The following is a 17,500-nucleotide window of genomic DNA, read 5'->3' as shown; positions in this document are numbered from 1 at the left end:
ACTAGGTGAACAACTAAATTCGGGAACAAAATGGTCGCTTGTTTCAATGTTTGCACACCCGTCTTCGTCAACGTTTTTGTTTTTGAGTAAAAACTGAAGGTCTTTCTTTTGGAACGACCCTCGTATAATATCCGTCGGTGTATAAACAAAATATATGCATTTTGTTGGTAAACATTCCAGTTACGTTAAAAAGAAAAAAAAATACACTTTCTTTTGTTAACAACTTTATAACCCAGTTTTTGTATGTTAATGTTACTCGGTCAGATTTATGATTGCATTAAAACATTTTTGTGCTCTTTATTTGTAATTATATTTAGACGAAACCTTCGTCATTTTGTATTTACTTTATTCGTTCATTTTCAAGCTTCAATTTGCTGCTCGTCTGGTAGACTAACTGCTAAATAGCAACAAAACAAAACTCAGAATCAACGATTCTATTGTTCACGTGTGTGTGTCTCTGGGTGTGTGTGTGTGTGTGTGTGTGTGTGTGTGTGTGTGTGTGTGTGTGTGTGTGTGTGTTTTACTCTTAACGCATCTTTCACCAGCCATCGATTATTTTATTCTTTTATTCCGTTTTTTTTTTCATTTTGCCTGATTGTATCCAATCATTAACTGTATTCATCATTTTTTCTATTAATGGAATTGTTTATTAGATATATGGCTTATTCTGATTTAAGACTTATTCCTAATTAGTATCTTTGCGGAGGGTGAATATTAACGCGATTTCACCATTTAGGTCCCCTGTACTTCTGCCAGACATTTGGTGTCGCTCTGTCTAGTGATTCGTGCTTATGTATGTATTATTTTCTTTCTAACCAAAATATAATTTATTTTTTTGTCATATATCCATTTTTCCCTCTTCCTATCCCTCCCTCTCTCTATTATATATATATATATATATATATATATATATATATATATATATATATATATATAGTCGAGCTGTAAATAGCCGGCGATGTCATGGCGAAACATATTTTCGTACTCTCTCTCTCTCTCTCTCTCTCTCTCTCTCTCTCTCTCTCTCACACACACACACATATACTTTTCTTAATGTGGTAGATTATCTAATTATTTTCACAGCCAAACAACGTCGCAGCTCATAAGAGCTACGGCAGACAACAAACCTAAAGTTCAAGGCTCGAGTTACTCCCTCGGGTTGGCTCATCAGGAAAACATATCCTAGTCCGGGATTCGAAATCCGAGCCTCTTGCATGCGAGGCGAACACTGTACAACCTGAGTAATCGCGTCACACAAAAAGGAATACTATTTACTAACGAAGATAAAGCAAACCATGGAAAATACGACAATGGAACGGACCTACTTCGTCTCTAACAAGGAACGTGGTAAAACAGCCAAGCTATAACTCAAGCTGATAGCTCACAGGTAGGAATTGTGTACTGACTAGGACGATGTCATCCAACATGCTAACCTAGCGAGCAATTAGTAATAGAATTTTCAGAATGTAAGAGATTATATAATTATTTCTGCAGTCAAGCAACGCCGCAGCTCACTAGAATCATGATAGCCAAAGTCTCTAAATCTCGAATTTTGGACTTCGTGTTTGGTGGCTGTCATGCCCCTTGCGAGCTGCGACGATGTTTGGCTGTGGAAATTATTATTATTATCATTATTATTATTATTAATATATATATATATATATATATATATATATATATATGCGTGTGTGTGCATGTGTGTGTGTGTCTGAAATTCAATTTGCAAACGACAGAATTTTAGAAACATAATATATATATATATATATTAATACTAATATACATATGATGCAAAAATAAGCAGATAAACAACTCAAAATTTGAGGTTAAGCATCGCTATTAGAAAGAAGTAAAAGGTTTATTTATAAGCACTATTTCTTCGATAACAGTTCATCTGGAAAAATAATGTGGTGTTTGGCTAAGTATTTTTCTCTGAGGATTAATATCATTTTTATACGCTATAGGATAAGGACACTTATTTTAATCGTATCACTTGTTTCGAAAAATATATGTTCTAAATTAGGATTTGCAATATAGCTATTACGTTCATATACACACGCATTATATCTATCTGTCTATCTATATCTATATATCTATATGTATATCTATACCTATACACACACACACACACACACACACACACACACATATATATATATATATATATATATATATATATATATATATATATATATAGCAGTGATATTATTTGCAACTTACATGTAAAGTAAAAAGGCATGGTTGTATCCAACCTTTTTATCGCCGTTACGAGTAATTTGTTGCTTTATTTGGTTAAAAAATCAAAACAAAAATAGTTTAACATGTTTACAACCCCCCTCTTAAAACAACGATTTTTTTTTAAAACATAAACATTTAAATCAAAACTAAAAACATTATATGTTGATTGGATGGTAAGTAATATGATTTTTCGATATTTATACTTTTTTAAAACTGTAATGTATAAACATATGCGTATGAGAGTTCTCTCCTGATGTAATAGACTCTACTTTTTAACGACAAAAAGAAAGTACAAAAGGTACGAAGGGCGGAGTTATACTATTAGAACGAGCGAGCCCTTGTTCTAAAGAGTTTTTTTTTTTAATACACATTACCGTATTTTGTCTTTATACATATTACCGTCTCAAAATGCAATTTTTCCAGTAATAGACAACGACTGTGTATGGCCGTCCAGCACGCGCTATGAAACGTTTATCCATGTCGCCACTCAGAAATCTACGAATCAATCTCTTATATGTGTTCACATAAATTGCATCGATTTTGCACACGTCCACAAGCACCATGATTACTTCGTGTATTATTTTGCATGGTGGAATACATTGATGCATTTCTACTTCTAACCGGTGTTAATTTCTTAGAGGATCATACTGCTAATATCGGCAACAGTTAGATATTACTTTCAGGTCATAAATGCGTAGGTTTAGCTATCTTTAAAGTGCAATCCTTATCCCCTGTCTTCCGATCAAGCGAAATAAAAAAATAGAAGGCATTATTTTTGGAACCAACCATACAGCAAAAAACTCGTCCAAGCAAGGAAAACATCATGGTTTTAATAAAAAAAAAACAAGAGAGCATTTTTAGAATTCATCGATTTTGCTCTTTCTAGCAATTCATAGTGTGAAGATCAGTGTGAAGAAAAAAGTAATTGGAGCTTGCCAGATGTCTGAAAGCAATGTAGAGTACGAAGAATATCACTAAGATTCAAACAATTGTAGAATCTCTAGGACATTTCGATAAATATTGGAAAATACTATAGGTAGTAATTGGGCATTGCCCTCATGAAAATAGTTGAAACACTTTAAATTATTCTCACATAATTTGATTCTCACTTAAATCAATCGATGTTATTAGTATCATCATGAAATACTGGGAGAATGGAAAGAAAATAAAGTGGAAAATGCTGTCGAGAGCGAAATTGGAAATCTGCAGAATGTACTTGAATCTTTATTATTTCACTCGATTGTAAGATAAAGCAATTAACTCTTATCATCTACAACATAGTAAACAACTGTTGCGAGCGGAGGAAATTAACTGCAACCGTAAACGGAATAAGTCTCTATTGTTGACAATCTAAAGAGTCGTGTTACATAGGCCACATAGTGTTACCAGTAGTAATCGTTCGTAAAACTGATTATAGGGTGTATAGGACATAGAATGGTATGAGATTTTGAATGTTGGGAGAAAATATATCAATAATAAAAAAAAAAACAATGAAAAGAAATGGCAGAAACACTCAAGGATGTCCTCCAATCCGTAGTGGAATAGGAACAGAAATGGATGGTCACGTTCAATGCTGTTAAGACTAAACTTGCTTTCTTCGATAACTACAAGAAACCTTCTCTAACACCAATAGCAATGGCCAGAGACTATTTATCTGAAAGTACATCGTTTACACTCTTCGGTTTAAAGTTCACAGGAAACATGAATTGAAACAATTACATTGAGAGCATTCCTAGGACCGCTGCGAAAAATGTAGGTTCTCTCTACTGTGCTAGATCCTACTAACGCCCGAAAATATCCTGCACCTCTATAAGGCCACCATTCGCCCATGTATTGTGCATTGTTGTCATATTTGGGCTGATGCATCTGCTACTATTCTCTTACTTCTAGACAAGGTTCAAAAGAGAGTCGCCAACCTGATAAGTTCTTAACTGTCATCTAAGCTTCAGCGTCTGTCCCATCGACGAAATGTAGTATCCCTCTGCCTGTTCTACAAGTACTTTAACGGTGAATGCTCCGACGAACTGCAAGCACTTGTGCCCCCTCGACGTAAATACCTCAGACAAACTCAACAAGCATAAAACTCCCGCCTTTTCACAGTTCAGATCTCTAGATGTAAGAGAGCCTTCTACTTCAGTAGTTTCTTCCCCAGAACCGTTAGAATTTGGAATTGCCTTCTGGGTTCTTGCTTCACGAACTGTATTGACGTGCAGACGTTCAAGTGTAACGTGAACTGACATCTTGCTGCCCAACTTCCCCCATAGTACTCCTGTAGCTTATGTCCGTGATAGTAGCTCCCTCCATCAAACTGGCAATGTGCCTTGTTTGGGGTCAACTTGCAATAATAATAAAAAAAAGATATCATTAAAGTACGACTAACAGATTTTGAAAAAAACTGGAATAACTACTGCCAGAAATGCGTTTTAAACTTATTGACTCTGGACAAAACTTATTATCAGTTTGTATACTACAATTCCTGTCCTGGCCTTAGTTAGTGAATAAGGTTTGGAGGTTGACTAATACAATTCATTTTATATTCCAATTCAGAGTAATCTTTTTTATAAACTTGGATATGCCTTACGTTGAATAGAGCTTTCTGTATAACTCTGCAAGAAGTTGAAAGCAATTTTAAAACTAACACACTAAAATATTATGTCACCGATAAAAAAAACGATAACCTATAAAGATTCGCATTATTTAGATTTTTCTAAGTACTGTTCTTAACTTGAGTGACATTTTATAAATCTTAAGATCGCAAGGTCCCATGGCACAGTGGTTGAAAATCAATTGTAAAACTGATACTCCTCTGAATGAGGAAGGTTCAATTCTCAGTGGAGGCAAGCGAAACATACAATTAAGAATTTCTTACGACATCTATCCAGTCAGTGCTGACGGAACAAAGCGTGCCACCTCTGTGAAGTAAATAAAGGTTTCCGTTTGAAATTCCTTCGAAATTCCTGAGTTCGGCTGAAACATTCCCGAGTTCGACAAGATACACCTGAAGAAGGTCAGAGGTTACATCGACGAACACGTTATGAAAATTACATTCAAACTAAGAATAATAGTCCGAAAAATTCAAATTATACGAATAACCAATCCTTATCTTAAAAATTCAGAAACGTAATATGATGTTTCATGTTCGTATGAGAAAACCAAATATTAAACGAAATTGGACTAAACAAACAATTTCTTAGATTATGCTAAATATTAGATATAAGAAAATTATATATAATACCCATTAAGTTGACAGAAATGAGCTAAGAGTACTTGGGGATAAAATACCCTTGCATAAAGCTACCGCTTCGATTTAACGTTACACACGTGTAAACATGTAAAATCCTAGGATCCAACAGGTTATGAAGGAGACCACGGCAAGGAATAATTCCAGTCACTTCCAGTCACTTTTTCTTATTAAAAAAATGGAATTTATTTTCGGATAAAACGTGAGTTTCGATCTGATCACACATTCTTTTTATATTTTTTTATTTTCTCCCTTTCCGTGACGTCACTTGGTACACAAATCGGCATTTGCATACAGCCGTCATACGCGTGTCTGTGCACTGTAACAGTACTAGGAAGGCGAGTCCTTTTTGTGTGATGTCTTACAAAGAAAGCAAAACACTGAGGCTCATGCTTGAAGTCATGTTTAATTTCACAAAATGGCTAGCTATTCTGTACAAGTCCTGGAGATAAAGCGTTTTTTATGGATAGCTGTTTTGTACAAGTCCTGAAGATTAAGAGTTTTTCGTGGGTGGCATTTCTGTAAAAATGTCGAAATTTAACATTTTGTAGGCAAAGAGCAAAAGATCTTTCTCGTGTTGACAGGAAAAAATATGTGCATAAATGCTAAAAGATTCAATAACTTAATGGAACAATTCTGGTTTCTGATTGATTGTTGGCCGAACGTGAATCCATTTTATTAGTCAGTTTCTAGCGCGAGTGTCTATGTGTTCAATTTACGGTGATCATACTCGACTATATCCTGAAAATATTGAAACACTCATTTTAGCTTCTTTTATCAAAATATAGATGGAATTAAGGAATACTTTTATCCTTTTTCTGGCTGTAAAGATAGTCATCTTCTTCCACGGCATTTAGACCTTAATTACATACTCTGTTGAGAGATTCCGAGATACTGGGGCCTTTATTTTACACACTATTCAGAGGAAACAACTACATGGAAAAATGTGCGATGCGAAATAGTTTCTATCTTATGGAGAGAAAAATAAGGTCTATGAAATCGAGGAAATCTTGCTTGCACTCGCAGTAAAAATCTAAGTAAGCTATTTACCCCAATTATTAATAAATTCTAACATCCGATGCGCTAACTTTTAGTGAGAAGCGAAATAGATCTCATAGTAACAAGACACGAAAAAAAAAATTTAGCAGACAGAAATTCAGCAAAAATATTTCCGATAATTGAAGGTCTGTAAAAAGTTTCACAGTCGATCGCAGTGAAGTCATTAATCATAACAAATTCATAATTATTTAATGAACACATGAACATATACAAAATAAAGAGCCTATACACACACATACACACACACACATATATATATATATGCGTGTATATATATATACACACATATATATATATATATATATATATATATATATATATATATGTGTGTGGGGCCTGTGTATATTGATTTAAGTGCGATAATTAAACACAACACTATCCTCCATTTCGGCGTTGTAAGAATTATTGGTTAATTTCCATTAATGACGTTTTCGGTTCGAGATCGAAGAACCTTTCATTAGCAGAGAAGAAACGAAGCACACGTATGCATACATATAAATATTATTACTTCGGTTTTGTTAGTCTCTTTTAGTATGTAATTGAAGATAATGTTATAACACGTTTTTATAGTAGCATTTCTGATAATAATCGTGCACGTTTTATAATAGATGTTTATTACTTCCGTTTACTTCCAGTGTTGTTACTTATGAAAGATAAAATGGCACGTACTTAGACTACCACTTGATTCTTTCTTTTGTTATATCAGCTTATACATGTGTGGCAATGTTTTAGCTGTGGTGCTGTCATTTTAATAAGAATCTTTGCTGTATATGCTGTTTTTTGTCTATCTGCGCATGCGTAAGCCAATTCGTGACTGAATGAATTTTCTTTACTCAAGCTTTGAAAGACCGCTTCAACTTTTACTGAGCGTAATGCCAAATGCCAAATCTGAGCAGGTTACCAGGTTCGATTTACTGAATGATTAATATCTCAGATTTAATTGCTTAGTAGTTACCTCCCCCCCCCAAAAAAAAAACTATTTTTAATTTGGGATCGAACAGTTAGTTCAGAGATAGCAAAAGGGTTGTTTGTGTGCGTGCCTGAATAAAAGCAGATTAAATTTCTTGTTTTTCTGGTTATTTGTAAATTTTTACTTAGGATCTGGTTGGTAAAAATGTGTAATTTATTTCCCATAAGAGTGTTTGTTTTTGGGATTGCTAATTGTAAGTTGCGCATTTCGAGGAATTTAATAAATTTCGAACGATAGAAAAAAAATTACACATATAGATGTATAAATTGTGCAGCACCTCTAAAAAGACATGATGTTTTTCTAAGGTAATTTTTCGGACAACACTACGGCATGCGTGTACGAACTCTCGATTTTTTGATATGTTAAACGTTTACAAGCGACGGATAGAACTTAAATGATTAATCACAACTAGCTGAACTGGAAATTATTCGTAGAGAAACATGTTAAAAACATATAAATAAAATTAATCAAAGAAATAAGGAAAGATTTAGTAATTTTTTACCTTTGAAAGTTATAAAGAATGATTTAAAAAATAGAGATTTTTCCAGGAAAAATACAACATACAAGCCATTGTTTTGTTTATTTTTTCTGAATAATTTTTTTATATTAATATAAAAAAACAGATATAAATTCACTTGCACATTAAGAACAAAACTAAAAAGACACTATAATAAAAAACACATTCCCCTCTCAACAGAATTTGGTTTATTATAACAAGAACTTGAAACCGTAAACAGACAGCCATGTTTTTCTTGTATAGTTATTTTTTTTTAGAGAAAATGCGTTTAATGATTTGTAACTGATAAAAACGAATATCAAATGAAAGGTAATTTGTTTCTCATTAATTTCTGTTTGCTATGATGAACGATTTTGTTGCACTGGACGTACGGACAAGTAAATTAATATTTAGATTTAAACGCGAATAACAAACTGAACGATCATCGGACATGATATTTTTAGAGAGAAATTAATATATAAATGACAATATAGAAAACAAATTAATATATAAAATACTTATTATCTCCTTCCCAGCTCTCGCACAGTGTATTTTCTTCGCTTAAACATGATATGCGCTCAACCCATGTAATTACGACTGGCACATATGGAATATATAAACACACGATAAAGTGTAAGAGAAAGTCAATCATTAAACATTACCTTCTTTACTTGCTTACTTTCATTGCTCGAAGTCCGCTCGCTTTATTTAGATACGTCTGGATTTCAACGTAATTTAAGTCGCAACAAATGTAACTTATACAAGATCCAACCCAATATGCACTACAAAAAAAAAAAAAAATTACATGCAATGTAATATAGATAATTGCGATAAATTTTTTTTTACACAAGCGGCTGTGCTGCGTCGGCACATACAACGCCGAGTCAAACAAAATCGAGTACACTCAACCTCGTCTTACCATCCACGCTTACCTTGTGAAATAGGAATATGTGAAATTCCCATATGCACAAAAAAATTATGAAAAAAACAAAAATATCCTAAGGGTAAGGATAATAACTAGGCTTTGGATAAAATGATGGTTAAAATTATTACGAACTTGTCAGGAGTCGAACTAGAATCTACTGTTCCTTAGTCAGATCGTTATCCATTGTACCACAAGTCCTGTCCGTATGCCGAAAGATGTTACCGCGACTGTATACAGACAGTGCTAAATTCCGTTTACATGGGCAGGTAACTTTTTCTGATAATTGCACGAAACACTTAAAACCCCTTATTTCGGGCTTTTTGTGTGATTCGGCGCTGTTCGTTACGAACCACATATAGATAAGGACAATCTGGGTACTCACACCGTTAAGAGAAAAAAAAAAGAATATTTTTATTCCGTGCATCGTTTTTAAAGTTCTATCAGTATATCTATATATCTATATCTATATCTATATATGTATATATATATATATATATATATATATATATAAACATTTAAAATTTTATTAATAATATAGATTTCAGCTATGCCTCTTACAATAATAATTTAACTCAAGTTATAAGAAATACATTTGAATGCATATCTAGTATATTTCCATTGGCAAATAGATAAAGTCAAGCTAGAAAATTGGACGCCATAATAGTGAACAAGAAAGGAAAAGCCCTGCAAGATCGTAGATCTCGCCGTTGAATCAGGCTACATAATGAATATCTAGAAGTGAGAAACGTGAAACAAATGCATGGAACTGGTTAGAGAGCTGAAAGAGTTGGTTACAGTTTGCACTAAATGTACTAAAATTACTTGATGACTGCTATGTATAAAAATACTAGAGGGCTAACAACTACAGCAATGGCAATAATATCGTCAAAATATTAGATAAGCGTCAAGGAAAGATAACTGTAACATATATATATATATATATATATATATATATATATATATAATATATTTGTAGTCATCGAAATACAGTCCTGTTTCGTTGTAGCTTAACTCATCAGTGCCGCTAGACTAGCATCTTTCCCAAGCCAAGGATTGAACCTAGAACCGTCGTGTTGACAGTCGGTGGTTCTCCCACTCTACCATGGAATTGCCGCCCGTAAATAACTCGTCGGAATGTCTATTTAAATAGACACCCGCCACCACCGGTAAAGTGCTCAAATCGTCTGTTCGTAAACAAACAAACAACGAGCTTCGCATTTTCAGCCAATTATATATATGTGTGTGTGTGTGTGTGTGTATGTATATATATATATGTATATATATATATATATGTATATATATATGATGATTGCAACGTCTTGTCAGACGATTGTCACTCCCTCAGACATTTAAAATCCATGAGCCCAAATGCCTGAGGGAGTATCTATATAAATATGATGTTACATAGGCTTAGCTTTGTACGGCAGCTAAGTCTCTCTCTCGGTTCAAAATGTTGAGATCAAGCAACAAGCAAGAGCAAGATAGCCAGCAACAAATTAAACTGCAGGCCAGCTTAATGCGGGTAATGGTCTTCCGCGTTATAGTTTTTTTTAAATCAGAGATTTGCTTCTCCTAGAAAGGTTGCCTTCACCACGGCTTACGGGATCCCTCTCCACCCCAATACACATATACACACACAAATATACACGGTGCTAGTTGCCCGTTGACACAGAAAAAGAGTTCATTCGCCCTTTGGAAGGTCTTGTTTTTAATCCTTCAGGGAGACTAACCGCCCTCCTCACCAAACAAGTCTGGTGGGGGAACCAGTTTAGTCGCCGGTGATCCGACCATGAGGCAGGTAGTACTGGGTTACATGGTACCAGTAGCACATGACCTGACCTGACCTGACATATATATATATATATATATATATATATATATATATATATATATATATATATATATATATATATATATATAAAAGTAACAACAGAAAAGAAATGTAAGACAGATTAGTTGAAAAAGGTAAAAGAATATAGGCACGAGGCGAATTCTGTATTCTGGTTTGCTCATATATTTGTTTTAAGTATTCTTATTCACTAAAATACATTAGAATACAAAAAAAAAAAAACTTTAATTCGGAAAGAATTTATTAATAGACGGCGAATATATCTATTATACTATAAAACGCACGTCGCCTTGTCTGAGCGATAGAAATCCTCCCTCAGAATAGTAGTTTACAGTTTGAAAAATTCTGGCATGCGCAAGCTGCCTTGACGGATTACAAAATAGACTCCGTGGCTTGGTGGGGGATGCCCTTTTCTCTACCCTGCAACCTCTTTCCCACAGAAGACATGTAGCGAGCCTGTCATTGTTCTATCGTTATTTCCATGGCAGGTGCTCGTCTGAGTTCCATTCTCTGCCCCCCCTTGTCAATTTTTCTCAAAAAACACCCGACTAGATGAAACCACCGTCAATAATTTTCCGCACTCCCTATCTGTGCCTAAATCAAAACGTAGATACCATGAACAAAGCTTTTTTCTTAGAACTGCACGCCTGTGAAACTCTGTTCCGCTTGCCTGTTTCCTTCCTGACTTCAACCTGGATGTCTTCAAGTCCAACACAAACAAATTCCTAAGGAACCGCCCCCCAAGTAATGACACTTTATCAATTCTCCAATACTATTGCTACACTATCCCTTTGATTACTGTACACACAATAACCCTTATCCCTGAGTGGCCATTGGGCCTTGATAAGTGGTGAACTTCATGTAAAAACAAAAAATAAAAACAAAGCTAAAAAAGCTTCCTTTAATTGACAATTTATCGCGTTAATTATGCAAATACAAACAAAACTTTAAATAATTTTTTTTATGTTTTTACATCTTAATTTAACGCAATTTATGTGTATTTTTCATTTCAAGTCGGAATTTCTTTTAAACAAAAACAAGCAAATATGTTTGCAATTTACAGTCTTTTATATATCCTGTAATTGGGAGTGCAAAGGCGTTAAAATTACTCTGATCAGTTTGTTTAATCATTGAAATCGTGTTAATAAAAAATCGACTACTCAACTATTAACACATCATAACATCTTGCATTTTCATAAATTGAACATAAAAATCCAACAAAAAGTAACTGTTACCAAAGGTTAAAAAAGTGGCGTATCATAGTTAATTGATTGGTTAAGTAAAACGAAGAAAGTAAAACCATTTAACCGGTATACCATAGTTCTCACTGTAACTGTACGCAAACGACGTAGCAGTAACCTTTCTCATGCATTTGCCTTAGGTTTTACAAATTAAAATATTTCAATTTATTTAATTGCTTTAAATTGGAAGTATAAAGGCGTTAGATTACTTGCAAATGTGTATTATTACTTCGAGGAGTATGCAAACTGTTGTGAAGGAACATAACTGGCTATACACCGGTTACAAACTGTATATATATATTGGACTGTTTGGCAGACAGCGGCAGACAGTGGCAGACAAGCAGTCGCAGTAAGACGGATAGTCTTACGTGTTGATTATCAGACTTTCTTCCCCATACTTGTTACTATGTACTTCTATTTACCTTAGGCGAGCAGCCTTACGTTTCTGTATTATAAATAAACCCCATTACACATACCACTCGGTGTAACTCACGTTTGTCTTTATTTCCTAAGTATTTAGGAATATAACAATGGCGACGAAAGGATGTTCTTTCTCTTAACAGAGATAAATTACCGTACCAAGGACTGTGTACAATGCAAGGATTTTTTGTTTTACGAAAAAAACAAACTACACAAGGATTTTTGACCACGTGCGTCAATGAATTTAAAAATTTTTCCTACCTAAAGTAGCGAAAAGTACGGATTTTTCTTCGTAAAGAACTCACAAGAAATTATAGAAACATGTTCAAGGTAAAGTGGAATTTATATTTATTTTGACAAGTAAAAAAAAAAAAAAAAAAATGGTCGCAAGTTGAATTCGAAACTACACTAAAGGATTACGAGTTTCGAAAGAAAAATATAAATACAACGACTATTGTACCATTTTATGCCACGTGGGAACGGCAGCCATATATTTTTTTTTTTTGGAAAATTAATTGTTTGTTATTGCCTTTATATAAATAATTGGAACTATTTGTCGTGGGAAGTAAGAAATATTTTGTGTATGAACTTACGTTGTTGAAAAAAAAAAAAAAAAAAAAAAGAATTATTTTACAAAGCCTGTTGAATTACTATGGATGAACTTTGTTGAAACGTGTTGTGTCTGCATATTGCTACTAATTTACGATATACGTAAATTTACGATTTTTCTTTGGAATTATTGTGTAGAATTCGAAAAGACATTTTTGTACTAGAAGCTAACATGGAACAATTAGCAGAGTTAACTAAGGCTCTAGCCCTTAGCATCCAGGAACAGACAAAAATGACTCAACAATTTTTAGCGCAACAACAACAACAACAACAAATTCAACAACAACAGCTACAGCAACAGCTGCAACAACAACAAGAAAGAACACAAAAAACTTTAGAGGCACAACAAGAACAAACAAACATACTACAACGACAAATGTCGACACAGCAAAAGAATTTAGAAAAGCTAATTCTAACGTCGACCGGGAAGAAGACTAATTTTTCTGCCGAGGGTATTTCAAATTCACTAACGGAATTTCGTTACTCCCCGGATACTGGTGTTACTTTCCCTGCATACTACAGAAGATACGAAACAATTTTTACGAAAAGATGTTTAGACTGGACCGATGAGGAAAAAGTTACCCTGCTACTACAAAAACTGGGTACTGATGAAAACACCAAGTATGCAAATCTAATTCTACCAAAACAACCGGAGGAGGTTTCGTTCGAGAAAACAATTAGTACCTTGTCGAAAATATTTGATAAAAGGGATAGCCTATTTCACTCTAGATACAAATGTTTGAACATTCAGAAGGCAGAAGCTGAAGACTATCTAGAATATGCTTGCACTGTGAACTGTTTATGCGAATCATTTAAATTGAATGAAATTTCCGCAGACCAATTTAAATGTTTAATCTTTGTACAAGGTCTCACAGCACCAAGGGACAAAGATATACGTTCACGGATCCTAACAATTATGGAGGCGGATCCTAACATAACATTGCAAAAAGTCACTGAAGAGTGTCAACGTCTGATTAACATAAAGAAAGACAACACTCGCATTGAAGAGAAAAATATTTTTAAGGTGCAGCAAGTAAAAAGGCAAGGGACAACAAGAAAGTCCAGGTTCCAAGAACACAGGATCCTTAAAGGATACAAAGACCCAAAGCTAAAGTGTAAATGTTGTGGTAGTTTAAGACACAACAATAAGACCTGCTGGTTTAGGAACAAAATATGTTATGAATGTGGTCTCAGAGGTCACAAGGGAACATACTGTGCCCAGAAGAAAAGACAAGGGACCGATAATGTAAATACGCTTCGCATGAATAAAGAAAAAAGCTGCGAAAGACGGAAATATGTTGATGTTCGGATAAATGGACATCTGGTTACATTGCTTCTGGATAGCGGTGCAGATATTAGTATTATAAATGAAGATATATGGAAAAGGATAGGTCGACCTGAATTAACGAAAACCAGAAAGACGGCGAGAAGTGTGTGCGGCAAAAGATTAGAGTTCAAGGGAGAATTAAAATGCAAAGTGACATTCGCTAACCAGACTCATAAATCCAAAGTGTACGTCGTACCAGGAAAGAATACATGCCTGTTTGGGGTAGATTGGATTGTCCTGTTTAATTTATGGGAGAAACCCATAAATTCGTTTTGTAACGTTTTAACTGCAGAAAAAGCAAACCAAAGGGAAGACTTCCTGAAGGATTTGAAAACTGAATTTCCCAATGTTTTTGCCGAAGGACTAGGACTCTGTATTAAGACAGAGGCAAAATTTGAATTAAAGAAAAATGCCACTCCAGTATTCAAACCTAAAAGGAATGTGCCTTTTTCAGCGATGGACGCAATCGAAAAAGAGTTGGATAGACTTCAACAACTGGAAGTCATTGAAAAAGTTAACCACACAGATTGGGCAAGTCCAACCGTGTATGTAAAGAAAAAAAATAACAGAATAAGGGTCTGTGGAGATTTTTCAACGGGTTTAAATGACTGTCTATTGGACCATAATTATCCCCTTCCGTCCGCAGAAGATCTGTTCTCTAAGCTTAACGGAGGAAAATTTTTTTCTAAGATAGACCTCTCAGATGCTTACTTGCAAATTAAGATCAGCGATGAATGCTCCAAATACTTAGGCATAAATACTCATAAGGGCATTTTTAAGCTAAAGAGGCTTCCTTTTGGATTAAAGGTTGCTCCTGCTATTTTCCAGCTAATTATGGACACGATGCTGGCAGGGTTGGAATTTTCAATGGCCTACCTTGACGATATCCTAATTAAAAGTGAAAATTTGCAAGATCATAAGAAGCATGTAAAAGAAGTATTCAAAAGAATACAGGAATTTGGTTTTAAATTGAGCCCAGAAAAATGCGATTTTTTAATGAAAAAAATTAAATATCTAGGTCAAATAATCGACAAAGAGGGTCGAAGACCGGATCCACAAAGGACTGAAGCAATTGAAAAGATGCCTGCTCCAGATTCAGTGACAAAATTAAAATCGTTTTTGGGATTAGTTCAATACTATGCAATTTACATCCCTAACATACATAATTTAAGAGCTCCTCTTAACGAGTTACTGAAAAAGGGTGTTAAATGGAACTGGAATAAGGAATGTGAATCTGCTTTCCAAAATATCAAAAGATGTCTACTGTCAGACTTAGCATTGGCACATTTCAATCCAGAAAAGGAACTAATACTAGCAACGGACGCCAGTGATTACGGTGTTGGCGCTGTATTACTTCACAAGTATGAGGATGGTAGGACAAAAGCTATCGCCCATGCTTCAAGAACGTTGGTTGCAGCGGAGAAAAATTACAGCCAAATTGAAAAAGAGGCGCTGTCGATAATATTTGGAATTACAAAGTACAATCGATTTCTCCATGGACGATCTTTTATTTTGCAAACCGACCATAAACCCCTACTTACCATATTTGGATCAAAGAAAGGCATTCCCACACATACTGCGAATCGATTACAGCGATGGGCTGTAACCCTCTTAAACTATCCGTTTAAGATGGAACATGTATCCTCAAAAAAGTTAAGACACGCAGATGCATTATCACGGTTGATCCCTAAAAGAAGCGAAAGTTTCGAAGAAACGGTAATTGCTGCGCTTAAAGACGAAAGTGAATGTACAAGTTCAATGTGTAATATGATACGTGAACTTCCGGTAACTTTCGAAAAAATAAAAAAAGAGGCAGTAAATGACATTTTCATTAAGAAAATGAAAAATCAATTGGGATGGATAAAAAAAAATAAAAAGGTAGATCAAACAACGCCTTTTTCCATCTGTGAAGATGTGCTCATGTATGGTGAGAGGATCGTAATTCCACTAACGTTACAGAGGAAAATTCTGAAGGAATTTCATACAGGTCATCCGGGCATTTCGAGAATGAAATCCCTTATGAGAGGATATGTGTACTGGCCTGGTATGGACAAGGAAGTTGAAAAATGTGTCAAGACATGCAGAGGATGTCAATTAGCAGCTCGAGATCCTCCAGTAAAAACGACGCCATGGCCAAAGACGGACCTACCCTGGTCACGTCTGCATATTGATTATGCGGGACCTATAAATGGTTATTTTTACTTGATTATTGTAGATTCTTTTTCAAAATGGCCAGAAATATTTAAGTTTAGACATCCAACAGCAAAAAACACTGTGAGTGCGCTTAATGAAATTTTTAGCCGTTTTGGAGTGCCAAAAACCTTAGTGAGCGATAATGGAACAGCATTTACTGCTCATGAATTCAAAGAATTCTGTGACTCACTAAATATTCTACATATGACAACACCTGTGTACCATCCACGATCGAATGGGTTGGCCGAAAAATTTGTAGATACGTTTAAAAGGGCACTTAAGAAAAATCTTACTACGGACACAGACGAACAATGTATTCAAACATTTTTAGCAATTTACAGGGTGACACCAAATCCTAATAATAATGTCAATTCTTCCCCGGCTGAGCTAATGTTTGCAAGAAAGATAAGATCTGTCTTCGATAGGCTGCTACCAGAGAAAAAGAAAGTTTTCAAAAAAGAAAACCTTAATACCAAGTGCTTCTCTCCAGGTGAAAATGTATATTTCAAAAATTTTCAAAATGGACGAAATCAGTGGGTTGAAGGTATTATCAAAAAAAGGATTGGGAGCATGGTCTATACCATCCAAGGATTAAGTTTTGTCTGCAAAAGACACAGAAATCAAATACGTCCCAGACTGTCTCCAAATGTGGAAGAGACACCAATGGAAACATTGTGCGATATTTTTGATATACCAAAACCAGCGTGTGTACCGCAAACAATGAATATTTCGCCTGAACCGACCATACGGGCTGGACAGAAACCTTTACCCCGGGTAACGCTGACCAGAAGGAAAAGCGCAAGAAAGAGAAAAGTTACCAGGAGATTAAGCCCTGACCCTAAAAGGAAGAGGTATTTAAGCTAAAATCAGGAAGATTTCAGCTTCAGGGGGAGGTGTTGTGAAGGAACATAACTGGCTATACACCGGTTACAAAC

The sequence above is a fragment of the Euprymna scolopes genome, chromosome 22, assembly GCF_053919585.1.
Source record: "Euprymna scolopes isolate OS-2025 chromosome 22, ASM5391958v1, whole genome shotgun sequence".
NCBI lineage: Eukaryota > Metazoa > Mollusca > Cephalopoda > Sepiida > Sepiolidae > Euprymna > Euprymna scolopes.
Note: the sequence above shows the minus strand (reverse complement) of the source record.